Source organism: Macaca nemestrina, chromosome 13 (genome assembly GCF_043159975.1).
Source record: "Macaca nemestrina isolate mMacNem1 chromosome 13, mMacNem.hap1, whole genome shotgun sequence".
NCBI classification, from domain to species: Eukaryota; Metazoa; Chordata; class Mammalia; order Primates; family Cercopithecidae; genus Macaca; species Macaca nemestrina.
This window is the reverse complement of record NC_092137.1, coordinates 87,946,469-87,962,295: the sequence shown is the minus strand read 5'-3', so window position 1 is coordinate 87,962,295 and position 15,827 is coordinate 87,946,469.

The window sequence follows — 15,827 nt, the reverse complement described above, 5'->3', positions numbered from 1 at the left end:
TCTGAGAAACTGCTCTGTAATATGTGACTTCCATTCACAGAGTTACATCTGTATTTCGTGGATCTCTTAACTAGCCTTATTTCTGTGGAATCTGAGAACAGATATTTCGGATCCCTTTGAACACTATAGGCCCAAAGGAAATATCCTCCGATAACAAAGAGAAGGAAGCTTTCTAAGAAACTTCTTTGTCTTCTGTGAAATCATCTCACAGAGTTACAGCTTTCCCCTTAAGAAGCCTTTCGCTAAACAGTTCTTGTGGAATTGGCAAAATGATATTTTGAAGCCAATAGAGGGCTATGATGAAAAAGGAAATATCCTCCGATGAAATCTGGAAAGAAGCTTTCTGAGAAACTGCTTAGTGTTCTGTTAATTCATCTCACAGATTTACATCTGTATTTCGTGGATCTCTTTGCTAGCCTTATTTCTGTGGAATCTGAGAACAGATATTTCGGATCCCTTGGAAGACTATAGGGCCAAAGGAAATATCCTGCAATAATTAAGAGAAAGAAGCTTTCTGAGAAACTTCTTTGTGTTCTGTGATATCATCTCACAAAGTTACATCTATATTTCGTGGATCTCTTTGCTAGCCTTATTTCTGTGGAATCTGAGAACAGATATTTCGGATCCCTTGGAAGACTATAGGGCCAAAGGAAATATCCTCCGATAACAAAGAGAAAGAAGGTTTCTGAGAAACTTCTTTGTGTTCTCTGAAATCATCTCACAGAGTTACAGCTTTCCCCTCAAGTAGCCTTTCGCTAAGACAGTTCTTGTGGAATTGGCAAAGTGATATTTGGAAGCCCAAAGAGGGCTATGGTGAAAAAGGAAATATCCTCAGATGAAATCTGGAAAGAAGCTTTCTGAGAAACTGCTTAGTGTTCTGTTAATTCATCTCACAGAGTTACATCTGTATTTCATGGATCTCTTTGCTAGCCTTATTTCTGTGGAATCTGAGAATAGATATTTCGGATCCGTTGGAAGACTATAGGGCCAAAGGGAATATACTCCCATAACAAAGAGAAAGAATCTTTCTGAGAAACTTCTTTGTGTTCTGTGAAATCATCTCACAGAGTTACAGCTTTCCCCTCAAGAAGCCTTTCGCTAAGACAGGTCTTGTGGAATTGGCAAAGTGATATTTGGAAGCCCATGGAGGGCTCTGGTGAAAAAGGAAATATGCTCAGATGAAATCTGGATAGAAGCTTTCTGAGAAACTGCTTAGTGTTCTGTTAATTCATCTCACAGAGTTACATCTGTATTTGGTGTATCTCTTTGCTCGCCTTATTTCTGGGGAATCTGAGAACAGATATTGCCAATCCCTTGGAAGACTATAGGGCCAAAGGAAATATCCTCCGATAACAAAGAGATAGAAGCTTTCTGAGAAACTTCTTTGTGTTCTGTGAAATCATCTCACAGAGTTACAGCTTTCCCCTCAAGAAGCCTTTCACTAAGACAGGTCTTGTGGAATTGGCAAAGTGATATTTGGAAGCCCATAGAGGGCTTTGGTGGAAAAGGAAATATCCTCAGATGAAATCTGGAAAGAAGCTTTCTGAGAAACTGCTTAGTGTTCTGTTAATTCATCTCACAGATTTACATCTGTATTTCGTGGATCTCTTTGCTAGCCTTATTTCTGTGGAATCTGAGAACAGATATTTCGGATCCCTTGGAAGACTATAGGGCCAAAGGAAATATCCTGCAATAATTAAGAGAAAGAAGCTTTCTGAGAAACTTCTTTGTGTTCTGTGATATCATCTCACAAAGTTACATCTATATTTCGTGGATCTCTTTGCTAGCCTTATTTCTGTGGAATCTGAGAACAGATATTTCGGATCCCTTGGAAGACTATAGGGCCAAAGGAAATATCCTCCGATAACAAAGAGAAAGAAGGTTTCTGAGAAACTTCTTTGTGTTCTCTGAAATCATCTCACAGAGTTACAGCTTTCCCCTCAAGTAGCCTTTCGCTAAGACAGTTCTTGTGGAATTGGCAAAGTGATATTTGGAAGCCCAAAGAGGGCTATGGTGAAAAAGGAAATATCCTCAGATGAAATCTGGAAAGAAGCTTTCTGAGAAACTGCTTAGTGTTCTGTTAATTCATCTCACAGAGTTACATCTGTATTTCATGGATCTCTTTGCTAGCCTTATTTCTGTGGAATCTGAGAATAGATATTTCGGATCCGTTGGAAGACTATAGGGCCAAAGGGAATATACTCCCATAACAAAGAGAAAGAATCTTTCTGAGAAACTTCTTTGTGTTCTGTGAAATCATCTCACAGAGTTACAGCTTTCCCCTCAAGAAGCCTTTCGCTAAGACAGGTCTTGTGGAATTGGCAAAGTGATATTTGGAAGCCCATGGAGGGCTCTGGTGAAAAAGGAAATATGCTCAGATGAAATCTGGATAGAAGCTTTCTGAGAAACTGCTTAGTGTTCTGTTAATTCATCTCACAGAGTTACATCTGTATTTGGTGTATCTCTTTGCTCGCCTTATTTCTGGGGAATCTGAGAACAGATATTGCCAATCCCTTGGAAGACTATAGGGCCAAAGGAAATATCCTCCGATAACAAAGAGATAGAAGCTTTCTGAGAAACTTCTTTGTGTTCTGTGAAATCATCTCACAGAGTTACAGCTTTCCCCTCAAGAAGCCTTTCACTAAGACAGGTCTTGTGGAATTGGCAAAGTGATATTTGGAAGCCCATAGAGGGCTTTGGTGGAAAAGGAAATATCCTCAGATGAAATCTGGAAAGAAGCTTTCTGAGAAACTGCTTAGTGTTCTGTTAATTCATCTCACAGAGTTACATCTGTATTTGGTGTATCTCTTTGCTAGCCTTATTTCTGTGTAATCTGAGAACAGATATTTCGAATCCCTTGGAACACTATAGGGCCAAAGGGAATATCCTCCCATAACAAAGAGAAAGAAGCTTTCTGAGAAACTTCTTTGTGTTCTGTGAAATCATCTCACAGAGTTACAGCTTTCCCCTCAGGAAGCCGTTCGCTAAGACAGGTCTTGTGGAAATGGCAAAGTGATATTTGGAAGCCCATAGAGAGTTATGGTGAAAAAGAAAATATCCTCAGATGAAATCTGGAAAGAAGCTTTCTGAGAAACTGCTTAGTGTTCTGTTAATTCATCTCACAGAGTTACATCTGTATTTCGTGGATCTCTTTGCTAGCCTTATTTCTGTGGAAACTGAGAACAGATATTTCGGATCCCTTGGAAGACTATAGGGCCAAAGGAAATATCCTCCGATAACTAAGAGAAAGAAGCTTTCTGAGAAACTTCTCTGTGTTCTCTGAAATCATCTCACAGAGTTACAGCATTCGCCTCAAGAAGCCTTTCGCTAAGACAGTTCTTGTGGAATTGGCAAAGTGATATTTGGAAGCCCATAGAGGGCTATGGTGAAAAAGGAAATATCCTCAGATGAAATCTGGAAAGAAGCTTTCTGAGAAACTGCTCTGTAATATGTGACTTCCATTCACAGAGTTACATCTGTATTTCGTGGATCTCTTAACTAGCCTTATTTCTGTGGAATCTGAGAACAGATATTTCGGATCCCTTTGAACACTATAGGCCCAAAGGAAATATCCTCCGATAACAAAGAGAAGGAAGCTTTCTAAGAAACTTCTTTGTCTTCTGTGAAATCATCTCACAGAGTTACAGCTTTCCCCTTAAGAAGCCTTTCGCTAAACAGTTCTTGTGGAATTGGCAAAATGATATTTTGAAGCCAATAGAGGGCTATGATGAAAAAGGAAATATCCTCCGATGAAATCTGGAAAGAAGCTTTCTGAGAAACTGCTTAGTGTTCTGTTAATTCATCTCACAGATTTACATCTGTATTTCGTGGATCTCTTTGCTAGCCTTATTTCTGTGGAATCTGAGAACAGATATTTCGGATCCCTTGGAAGACTATAGGGCCAAAGGAAATATCCTGCAATAATTAAGAGAAAGAAGCTTTCTGAGAAACTTCTTTGTGTTCTGTGATATCATCTCACAAAGTTACATCTATATTTCGTGGATCTCTTTGCTAGCCTTATTTCTGTGGAATCTGAGAACAGATATTTCGGATCCCTTGGAAGACTATAGGGCCAAAGGAAATATCCTCCGATAACAAAGAGAAAGAAGGTTTCTGAGAAACTTCTTTGTGTTCTCTGAAATCATCTCACAGAGTTACAGCTTTCCCCTCAAGTAGCCTTTCGCTAAGACAGTTCTTGTGGAATTGGCAAAGTGATATTTGGAAGCCCAAAGAGGGCTATGGTGAAAAAGGAAATATCCTCAGATGAAATCTGGAAAGAAGCTTTCTGAGAAACTGCTTAGTGTTCTGTTAATTCATCTCACAGAGTTACATCTGTATTTCATGGATCTCTTTGCTAGACTTATTTCTGTGGAATCTGAGAATAGATATTTCGGATCCGTTGGAAAACTATAGGGCCAAAGGGAATATACTCCCATAACAAAGAGAAAGATTCTTTCTGAGAAACTTCTTTGTGTTCTGTGAAATCATCTCACAGAGTTACAGCTTTCCCCTCAAGAAGCCTTTCGCTAAGACAGGTCTTGTGGAATTGGCAAAGTGATATTTGGAAGCCCATGGAGGGCTCTGGAGAAAAAGGAAATATGCTCAGATGAAATCTGGATAGAAGCTTTCTGAGAAACTGCTTAGTGTTCTGTTAATTCATCTCACAGAGTTACATCTGTATTTGGTGTATCTCTTTGCTCGCCTTATTTCTGGGGAATCTGAGAACAGATATTGCCAATCCCTTGGAAGACTATAGGGCCAAAGGAAATATCCTCCGATAACAAAGAGATAGAAGCTTTCTGAGAAACTTCTTTGTGTTCTGTGAAATCATCTCACAGAGTTACAGCTTTCCCCTCAAGAAGCCTTTCACTAAGACAGGTCTTGTGGAATTGGCAAAGTGATATTTGGAAGCCCATAGAGGGCTTTGGTGGAAAAGGAAATATCCTCAGATGAAATCTGGAAAGAAGCTTTCTGAGAAACTGCTTAGTGTTCTGTTAATTCATCTCACAGTGTTACATCTGTATTTGGTGTATCTCTTTGCTAGCCTTATTTCTGTGTAATCTGAGAACAGATATTTCGAATCCCTTGGAACACTATAGGGCCAAAGGGAATATCCTCCCATAACAAAGAGAAAGAAGCTTTCTGAGAAACTTCTTTGTGTTCTGTGAAATCATCTCACAGAGTTACAGCTTTCCCCTCAGGAAGCCGTTCGCTAAGACAGGTCTTGTGGAAATGGCAAAGTGATATTTGGAAGCCCATAGAGGGTTATGGTGAAAAAGAAAATATCCTCAGATGAAATCTGGAAAGAAGCTTTCTGAGAAACTGCTTAGTGTTCTGTTAATTCATCTCACAGAGTTACATCTGTATTTCGTGGATCTCTTTGCTAGCCTTATTTCTGTGGAATCTGAGAACAGATATTTCGGATCACTTGGAAGACTATAGGGCCAAAGGAAATATCCTCCGATAACAAAGAGAAAAAAGCTTTCTGAGAAAGTTCTTTGTGTTCTGTGAAATCATCTCACAGAGTTCCAGATTTCCCCTCAAGAAGCCTTTCGCTAAGACCGTTCTTGAGGAATTGGCAAAGTGATATTTGGGAGCCCATAGAGCGCTATGGAGAAAAAGGAAATATCCTCAGATGAAATCTGGAAAGAAGCTTTCGGAGAAAATGATTAGTGTTCTGTTAATTCACCTAACAGAGTTATATCTGTATTTCGTGTATTTCTTTGCTAGCCTTATTTCTGTGGAATCTGGGAACAGATATTTCGGATCCCTTGGAAGACTATAGGGCCAAAGGAAACATCTTCCAATAACAAAGAGAAAGAAGGTTTCTGAGAAACTTCTTTGTGTTCTGTGAAATCACCTCACAGAGTTTCAGCTTTCCCCTCAAGAAGCCTTTCTCTAAGACAGTTCTTGTGTAATTGGCAAAGTGATATTTGGAAGCCCAAAGAGGGCTATGGTGAAAAAGGAAATATCCTCAGATGAAATCTGTAAAGAAGCTTTCTGAGAAACTACTTAGTGTTCTGTTAATTCATGTCACAGAGTTACATTTGTATTTCGTGGATCTCATTGCTAGCCTTATTTCTGTGGAATCTGAGAACAGATATTTCGGATCCCTTGAAAGACTATAGGGCCAAAGGAAACATCTTCCAATAACAAAGTGAAGGAAACTTTCTGAGAAACTTCTTTGTGTTCTGTGAAATCATCTCGCAGAGTTACAGCTATCCCCTGAAGAAGCCTTTCGCTAAGACAGTTCTTGTGGAATTGGCAAAGTGATATTTGGAAGCCCTTAGAGGGCTATGGTGAAAAAGGAAATATCCACAGGTGAAATCTGGAAAGAAGCTTTCTGAGAAACTGCTTAGTGTTCTGTTAATTCATGTCACAGAGTTACATCTGTATTTCGTGGATTTCCTTGCTAGCCTTATTTCTGTGGAATCTCAGAACAGATATTTCGGATCCTTTGCAAGACTATAGGGCCAAAGTAAATATCCCCTGATAACAAAGAGAAAGAAGCTTTCTGAGAAACTTCTCTGTGTTCTGTGAAATCAGTCTCACAGAGTTACAGCTTTCACTTCCCGAAGCCTTTCGCTAAGACAGTTCTTGTGGAATTGGAAAAGTGATATTCGGAAGCCCATAGAGGGCTATGGTGAAAAAGGAAATATCCTCAGATGAAATCTGTAAAGAAGCTTTCTGAGAAACTGCTTAGTGTTCTGTTAATTCATCTCACGGAGTTACATCTGTATTTGGTGGATCTCTTTGCTAGCCTTATTTCTGTGGAATCTGAGAACAGATATTTCGGATCCCTTTGAAGACTATAGGGCCAAAGGAAATATCCCCCGATAACAAAGAGAAAGAAGCTTTCTGAGAAACTTCTTTGTGTTCTGTGAAATCACTTCACAGAGTTACAGCTTTCCCCTCAAGAAACCTTTCGCTAAGACAGTTCTAATGGAATTGGCAAAGTGATATTTGGAAGCCCATAGAAAGCTATGGTGAAAAAGGAAATATCCTCAGATGAAATCTGGAAAGAAGCTTTCTGAGAAACTCCTTAGTGTTCTGTTAATTCATCTCACAGAGTTACATCTGTATGTCGAGGATCTCTTTCCTAGCCTTATTTCTGTGGAATCTGAGAACAGATATTTCAGATCCCTTGGAAGACTATAAGGTCAGAGGTAATATCCCCCGATATCAAAGAGAAAGAAACTTTTTGAGAAACTTCTTTGTGTTCTGTGAAATCATCTCACAGAGTTACAGCTTTCCACTCAAGAAGCGTTTCGCTAAGACAGTTCTTGTGGAATTGGCAAAGTGATATTTGGAAGCCCTTAGAGGACTATGTTGAAAAAGGAAATATCCTCAGATGAAATCTGGAAGGAAGCTTTCTGAGAAACTGATTAGTGTTCTGTTAATTAATTTCACACAATTTCGTCTGTATTTCGTGGATCTCTTTGCTAGCCTTATTTCTGTGGAATCTGAGAACAGATATTTCGGATCCCTTGCAAGACAATAGGGCCAAAGAAAATATCCCCCGATAACAAAGAGAAAGAAGCTTTCTTAGAAACTTCTTTGTGTTCTGTGAAATCATCTCACAGAGTTACAGCTTTTCCCTCAAGAAACCTTTCGCTAAGACAGTTCTTGTGGAATTGGCAAAGTGATATATGGAAGCCCACAGAGGGCTATGGTGAAAAAAGAAATATCCTCAGATGAAATCTGGAAAGAAGCTTTCTGAGAAACTTCTTAGTGTTCTGTTAATTCATCTCACAGAATTACATCTGTATGTCGTGGATCTCTTTGCTAGCCTTATTTCTGTGGAATCTGAGAACAGATATTTCGGATCCCTTAGAAGACTATAGGGCCAGAGGAAATATCCCCCGATAAAAAAGAGAAGGAAACTTTCTGATAAACTTCTTTGTGTTCTGTGAAATCATCTCACAGAGTTACAGCTTTCCCCTCAAGAAGCCTTTCGCTAAGACAGTTCTTGTGGAATTGGCAAAGTGATATTTGGAAGCCCATAGAGGGCTATGGTGAAAAAGGAAATATCCTCAGATGAAATCTGGAAAGAAGCTTTCTGAGAAACTGCTCTGTAATATGTGACTTCCATTCACAGAGTTACATCTGTATTTCGTGGATCTCTTAACTAGCCTTATTTCTGTGGAATCTGAGAACAGATATTTCGGATCCCTTTGAACACTATAGGCCCAAAGGAAATATCCTCCGATAACAAAGAGAAGGAAGCTTTCTAAGAAACTTCTTTGTCTTCTGTGAAATCATCTCACAGAGTTACAGCTTTCCCCTTAAGAAGCCTTTCGCTAAACAGTTCTTGTGGAATTGGCAAAATGATATTTTGAAGCCAATAGAGGGCTATGATGAAAAAGGAAATATCCTCCGATGAAATCTGGAAAGAAGCTTTCTGAGAAACTGCTTAGTGTTCTGTTAATTCATCTCACAGATTTACATCTGTATTTCGTGGATCTCTTTGCTAGCCTTATTTCTGTGGAATCTGAGAACAGATATTTCGGATCCCTTGGAAGACTATAGGGCCAAAGGAAATATCCTGCAATAATTAAGAGAAAGAAGCTTTCTGAGAAACTTCTTTGTGTTCTGTGATATCATCTCACAAAGTTACATCTATATTTCGTGGATCTCTTTGCTAGCCTTATTTCTGTGGAATCTGAGAACAGATATTTCGGATCCCTTGGAAGACTATAGGGCCAAAGGAAATATCCTCCGATAACAAAGAGAAAGAAGGTTTCTGAGAAACTTCTTTGTGTTCTCTGAAATCATCTCACAGAGTTACAGCTTTCCCCTCAAGTAGCCTTTCGCTAAGACAGTTCTTGTGGAATTGGCAAAGTGATATTTGGAAGCCCAAAGAGGGCTATGGTGAAAAAGGAAATATCCTCAGATGAAATCTGGAAAGAAGCTTTCTGAGAAACTGCTTAGTGTTCTGTTAATTCATCTCACAGAGTTACATCTGTATTTCATGGATCTCTTTGCTAGCCTTATTTCTGTGGAATCTGAGAATAGATATTTCGGATCCGTTGGAAGACTATAGGGCCAAAGGGAATATACTCCCATAACAAAGAGAAAGAATCTTTCTGAGAAACTTCTTTGTGTTCTGTGAAATCATCTCACAGAGTTACAGCTTTCCCCTCAAGAAGCCTTTCGCTAAGACAGGTCTTGTGGAATTGGCAAAGTGATATTTGGAAGCCCATGGAGGGCTCTGGTGAAAAAGGAAATATGCTCAGATGAAATCTGGATAGAAGCTTTCTGAGAAACTGCTTAGTGTTCTGTTAATTCATCTCACAGAGTTACATCTGTATTTGGTGTATCTCTTTGCTCGCCTTATTTCTGGGGAATCTGAGAACAGATATTGCCAATCCCTTGGAAGACTATAGGGCCAAAGGAAATATCCTCCGATAACAAAGAGATAGAAGCTTTCTGAGAAACTTCTTTGTGTTCTGTGAAATCATCTCACAGAGTTACAGCTTTCCCCTCAAGAAGCCTTTCACTAAGACAGGTCTTGTGGAATTGGCAAAGTGATATTTGGAAGCCCATAGAGGGCTTTGGTGGAAAAGGAAATATCCTCAGATGAAATCTGGAAAGAAGCTTTCTGAGAAACTGCTTAGTGTTCTGTTAATTCATCTCACAGAGTTACATCTGTATTTGGTGTATCTCTTTGCTAGCCTTATTTCTGTGTAATCTGAGAACAGATATTTCGAATCCCTTGGAACACTATAGGGCCAAAGGGAATATCCTCCCATAACAAAGAGAAAGAAGCTTTCTGAGAAACTTCTTTGTGTTCTGTGAAATCATCTCACAGAGTTACAGCTTTCCCCTCAGGAAGCCGTTCGCTAAGACAGGTCTTGTGGAAATGGCAAAGTGATATTTGGAAGCCCATAGAGAGTTATGGTGAAAAAGAAAATATCCTCAGATGAAATCTGGAAAGAAGCTTTCTGAGAAACTGCTTAGTGTTCTGTTAATTCATCTCACAGAGTTACATCTGTATTTCGTGGATCTCTTTGCTAGCCTTATTTCTGTGGAAACTGAGAACAGATATTTCGGATCCCTTGGAAGACTATAGGGCCAAAGGAAATATCCTCCGATAACTAAGAGAAAGAAGCTTTCTGAGAAACTTCTCTGTGTTCTCTGAAATCATCTCACAGAGTTACAGCATTCGCCTCAAGAAGCCTTTCGCTAAGACAGTTCTTGGGGATTTGGCAAAGTGATATTTGGAAGCCCATAGAAGGCTAGGGTGAAAACAGGAAATATTCTCAGATGAAATCTGGAAAGAAGCTTTGTGAGAAACTGCTTAGTGTTCTGTTAATTCATCTCACAGAGTTACATCTGTATTTCGTAGATCTCTTTGCTAGCCTTATTTCTGTGGAATCTGTGAACAGATATTGCCAATCCCTTGGAAGACTCTAGGGCCAAAGGAAATATCCTCCGATAACAAAGAGAAAGAAGCTTTCTGAGAAACTTCTTTGTGTTCTGTGAAATCATCTCACAGAGTTACAGCTTTCCCCTCAAGAAGCCTTTCGCTAAGACAGTTCTTGTGGAATTGGCAAAGTGATATTTGGAAGCCCATATAAGGCTATGGTGAAAAAGGAAATATCCTCAGATGAAATCTGGAAAGAAGCTTTCTGAGAAAATGCTTAGTGTTCTGTTAATTCATTTCACAGAGTAACATCTGTATTTCGTAGATCCCTTGCTAGCCTTATTTCAGTGGAATCTGAGAACAGATATTTTGGATCCGTTGGAAGACTATAGGGCCAAAGGAAATATCGTCCGGTAAAAAAGAGAAAGAAGCTTTCTGAGAAACTACTTTGTGCTCCGTGAAATCATCTCAAAGAGTTGCAGCTTTCTCCTCAAGAAGCCTTTCGCTAAGACAGTTCTTGTGGAATTGGCAAATTGATATTTGGAAGCCCTTAGAAGGCTATGGTGAAAAAGGAAATATGCTCAGATGAAATCTGGAAAGAAACTTTCTGAGAAACTGCTTAGTGTTCTGTTAATTCATCTCACAGAGTTACATCTGCATTTCGTGGATCTCTTTGCTCGCCTTATTTCTGTGGTATCTGAGAACAGATATTTCGTATCTCTTTGAAGACTCTAGGGCCAAAGGAAATATCCTCCGATAACAACGTGAATGAAGCTTTCTGAGAAACTTCTTTGTGTTCTCTGAAATCATCTCGCAGAGTTACAGCTTTCCCCTCAAGAAGCCTTTCGCTAAGACAGTTCTTGTGGAATTGGCAAAGTGATATTTGGAAGCCCTTAGGGGGCTACGGTGAAAAAGGAAATATCCTCAGATGAAATCTGTAAAGAAGCTTTCTGAGAAACTGCTTAGTGTTCTGTTAATTCATCTCACAGAGTTACATCTGTATTTCGTGGATCTCTTTGCTAGCCTTATTTCTGTGGAATCTGAGAACAGATATTTCGGATCCCTTTGAAGACTATAGGGCCAAAGGAAATATCCTCCGATAACAAAAGAAAGAAGGTTTCTGAGAAACTTCTTTGTGTTCTGTGAAATCATCTCACAGAGTTACAGCTTTCCCGTCAAGAAGCCTTTCGCTAAGACAGTTCTTGTGGAATTGGCAAAGTGATATTTCGAAGCCCATAGAGGGCTATGGTGAAAAAGGAAATATCCTCAGATGAAATCTGGAAAGAAGCTTTCTGAGAAACTGCTTAGTGTTCTGTTAATTCATCTCACAGAGTTACATCTGTATTTCGTGGATCTCTTTGCTAGCCTTATTTCTGTGGAATCTGAGAAGAGATAATTCGGATCTATTGGAACACTATAGGGCCAAAGGAAATATCCTCCGATAAAAAAGAGAAAGAAGCCTTCTGAGAAACTTCTTTGTGTTCTGTGAAATCATCTCACAGAGTTTCAGCTTTCCCCTCAAGAAGCCTTTCGCTAAGACAGTTCTTGTGGAATTGGCAAAGTGATATTTGGAAGCCCATAGAGGGCTATGGTGAAAAAGGAAATATCCTCAGATGAAATCTGGAAAGAAGCTTTCTGAGAAACTGCTTAGTGTTCTGTTAATTCATCTCACAGAGTTACATCTGTATTTCGTGGATCTCTTTGCTAGCCTTATTTCTGTGGAAACTGAGAACAGATATTTCGGATCCCTTGGAAGACTATAGGGCCAAAGGAAATATCCTCCGATAACTAAGAGAAAGAAGCTTTCTGAGAAACTTCTCTGTGTTCTCTGAAATCATCTCACAGAGTTACAGCATTCGCCTCAAGAAGCCTTTCGCTAAGACAGTTCTTGTGGAATTGGCAAAGTGATATTTGGAAGCCCATAGAAGGCTAGGTTGAAAAGAGGAAATATTCTCAGATGAAATCTGGAAGGAAGCTTTCTGAGAAACTGCTTAGTGTTCTGTGAATTTATCTCACGGAGTTACATCTGTATTTCGTAGATCTCTTTGCTAGCCTTATTTCGGTGTAATCTGTGAACAGATATTGCCAATCCCTTGGAAGACTCTAGGGCCAAAGGAAATATCCTCCCATAACAAAGAGAAAGAAGCTTTCTGAGAAACTTCTTTGTGTTCTGTGAAATCATCTCACAGAGTTACAGCTTTCCCCTCAGGAAGCCTTTCTCTAAGACAGGTCTTGTGGAATTGGCAAAGTGATATTTGGAAGCCCATAGAGGGCTATGGTGAAAAAGGAAATATCCTCAGATGAAATATGGAAAGAAGCTTTCTGAAAAACTGCTTAGTGTTCTGTTAATTCATGTCACAGAGTTACATCTGTATTTCGTGGATCTCTTTGCTAGCCTTATTTCTGTGGAATCTGAGAACAGATATTTCGGATCACTTGGAAGTCTATAGGGCCAAAGGAAATATCCTCCGATAAAAAAGAGAAAAAAGCTTTCTGAGAAAGGTCTTTGTGTTCTGTGAAATCATCTCACAGAGTTACAGCTTTCCCCTCAACAAGCCTTTCGCTAAGACCGTTCTTGTGGATTTGGCAAAGTGATATTTGGGAGCCCATAGTGGGCTATGGTTAAAAAGGAAATATCCTCAGAGGAAATCTGTAAAGAAGCTTTCTGAGAAACTACTTAGTGTTCTTTTAATTCATGTCACAGAGTTACATCTGTATTTCGTGGATCTCATTGCTAGCCTTATTTCTGTGGAATCTGAGAACAGATATTTCGGATCTCTTGCAAGACTATAGGGCCAAAGGAAATATCCCCCGATAACAAAGAGAAAGAAGCTTTCTGAGAAACTTTTTTGTGTTCTGTGAAATCATCTCAAAGAGTTACAGCTTTCACTTCCAGAAGCCTTTCGCTAAGACACTTCTTGTGGAATTGGCGAAGTGATATTCGGAAGACCTTAGAGGGCTATAGTGAATAAGGAAATATCCCCAGATGAACTCTGGAAAGAAGCTTTCTGAGAAACTGCTTAGTGTTCTGTTAATTCATCTCACGGAGTTACATCTGTATTTCGTGGATCTCTTTGCTAGCCTTATTTCTGTGGAATCTGAGAACAGATATTTCAGATCTCTTTGAAGACTATAGGGCCAAAGGAAATATCCCAGGATAACAAAGAGAAAGAAGCTTTCTGAGAAACTTCTTTGTGTTCTGTGAAATCATCTCACAGAGTTACAGCTTTTCCCTCAAGAAACCTTTCGCTAAGACAGTTCTTGTGGAATTGGCAAAGTGATATATGGAAGCCCACAGAGGGCTATGGTGAAAAAGGAAATATCCTCAGATGAAATCTGGAAAGAAGCTTTCTGAGAAACTGCTTAGTGTTCTGTTAATTCATCTCACAGAGTTACATCTGTATTTCGTGCATCTCTTTGCTAGCCTTATTTCTGTGGAATCTGAGAAGGGATATTTCGGATCCCTTGGAAGACTATAGGGGCAGAGGAAATATCCCCCGATAACAAAGAGAAGGAATGTTTCTGAGAAACTTCTTTGTGTTCTGTAAAATAATCTCAAAGAGTTACAGCTTTCCCCTCAAGAAGCCTTTCGCTAAGACCGTTCTTGTGGAATTGGCAAAGTGATATTTGGGAGCCCATAGAGGGCTATGGTGAAAAAGGAAATATCCTCAGATGAAATCTGTAAGGAAGCTTTCTGAGAAACTACTTAGTGTTCTGTTAATTCATGTCACAGAGTTACATCTGTATTTCGTGGATCTCATTGCTAGCCTTATTTCTGTGGAATCTGAGAACAGATATTTCGGATCCCTTTGAAGACTATAGGGCCAGAGGAAATATCCCCTGATAACAAAGAGAAAGAAGCTTTCTGAGAAACTTCTTTGTGTTCTGTGAAATTATCTCACAGAGTTACAGCTTTCCCCTGAAGAAGCCTTTCGCTAAGACAGTTCTTGGGGAATTGGCAAAGTGATATTTGGAAGCCCATACAGGGCTATGGTGAAAAAGGAAATATCCTCAGGTGAAATCTGGAAAGAAGCTTTCTGAGAAACTCCTTAGTGTTCTGTTAATTCATCTCACAGAGTTACATCTGTATTTCGTGGATCTCCTTGCTAGCCTTATTTCTGTGGAATCTGAGAACAGATATTTCGGATCTCTTGCAAGACTATAGGGCCAAAGGAAATATCCCCTGATAACAAAGAGAAAGAAGCTTTCTGAGAAACTTCTTTGTGTTCTGTGAAATCATCTCACAGAGTTACAGCTTTCACTTCCAGAAGCCTTTCGCTAAGACAGTTCTTGTGGAATTGGCAAAGTGATATTCGGAAGCCCTTAGAGGGCTATGGTGAAAAAGGAAATATCCCCAGATGAAATCTGGAAAGAAGCTTTCTGAGAAACTGCTTAGTGTTCTGTTAATTCACCTCACAGAGTTACATCTGTATTTCGTAGATCTCTTTGCTAGCCTTATTTCTGTGGAATCTGAGAACAGATATTTCAGATCCCTTTGAAGACTATAGGGCCAAAGGAAATATCCCCCGATAACAAAGAGAAAGAAGCTTTCTGAGAAATTTCTTTGTGTTCTGTGAAATCATCTCACAGAGTTATAGCTTTCCCCTCAAGAAGCCTTTGGCTAAGAGAGTTCTTGTGGAATTCGCAAAGTGATATTTGGAAGCCCATAGAGGGCTATGGTGAAAAAGGAAATATACTCAGATGAAATCTGGAAAGAAACTTTCTGAGAAACTGCTTAGTGTTCTGTTAATTCATCTCACAGAGTTACATCTGTATTTCGTGGATCTCTTCGCTAGCCTTATTTCTGTGGAATCTGAGAACAGATATTTCAGATCCCTTGGAAGACTATAGGGCCAGAGGTAATATCCCCGGATAACAAAGAGAAAGAATATTTCTGAGAAACTTCTTTGTGTTCTGTGAAACAATCTCAAAGAGTTACAGCTTTCCCCTCAAGAAGCCTTTCGCTAAGACAGTTCTTGTGGAATTGGCAAACTGATATTTGGAAGCCCTTAGAGGGCTTTGTTGAAAAAGGAAATATCCTCAGATGAAATCTGGAAAAAGCTTTCTGAGAAACTGCTTAGTGTTCTGTTAATTCATCTCACAGAGTTACATCTGTATTTCGTGGATCTCTTTCCTAGCCTTATTTCTGTGCAATCTGAGAAGGGATATTTCGGATCCCTTGGAAGACTATAGGGGCAGAGGAAATATCCCCCGATAACAAAGAGAAAGAAGCTTTCTGAGAAACTTCCTTGTGTTCTGTGAAATCATCTCACAGAGTTACAGCTTTCCCCTCAAGAAGCCTATCGCTAAGACAGTTCTTTGGGAATTGGCAAAGTGATATTTGGAAGTACCTAGAGGTCTATGGTGAAAAAGGAAATATCCTCATATAAAATCTGGAAAGAAGCTTTCTGAGAAACTGCTTAGTGTTCTGTTAATTCATCTCACAGAGTTACATCTGTAT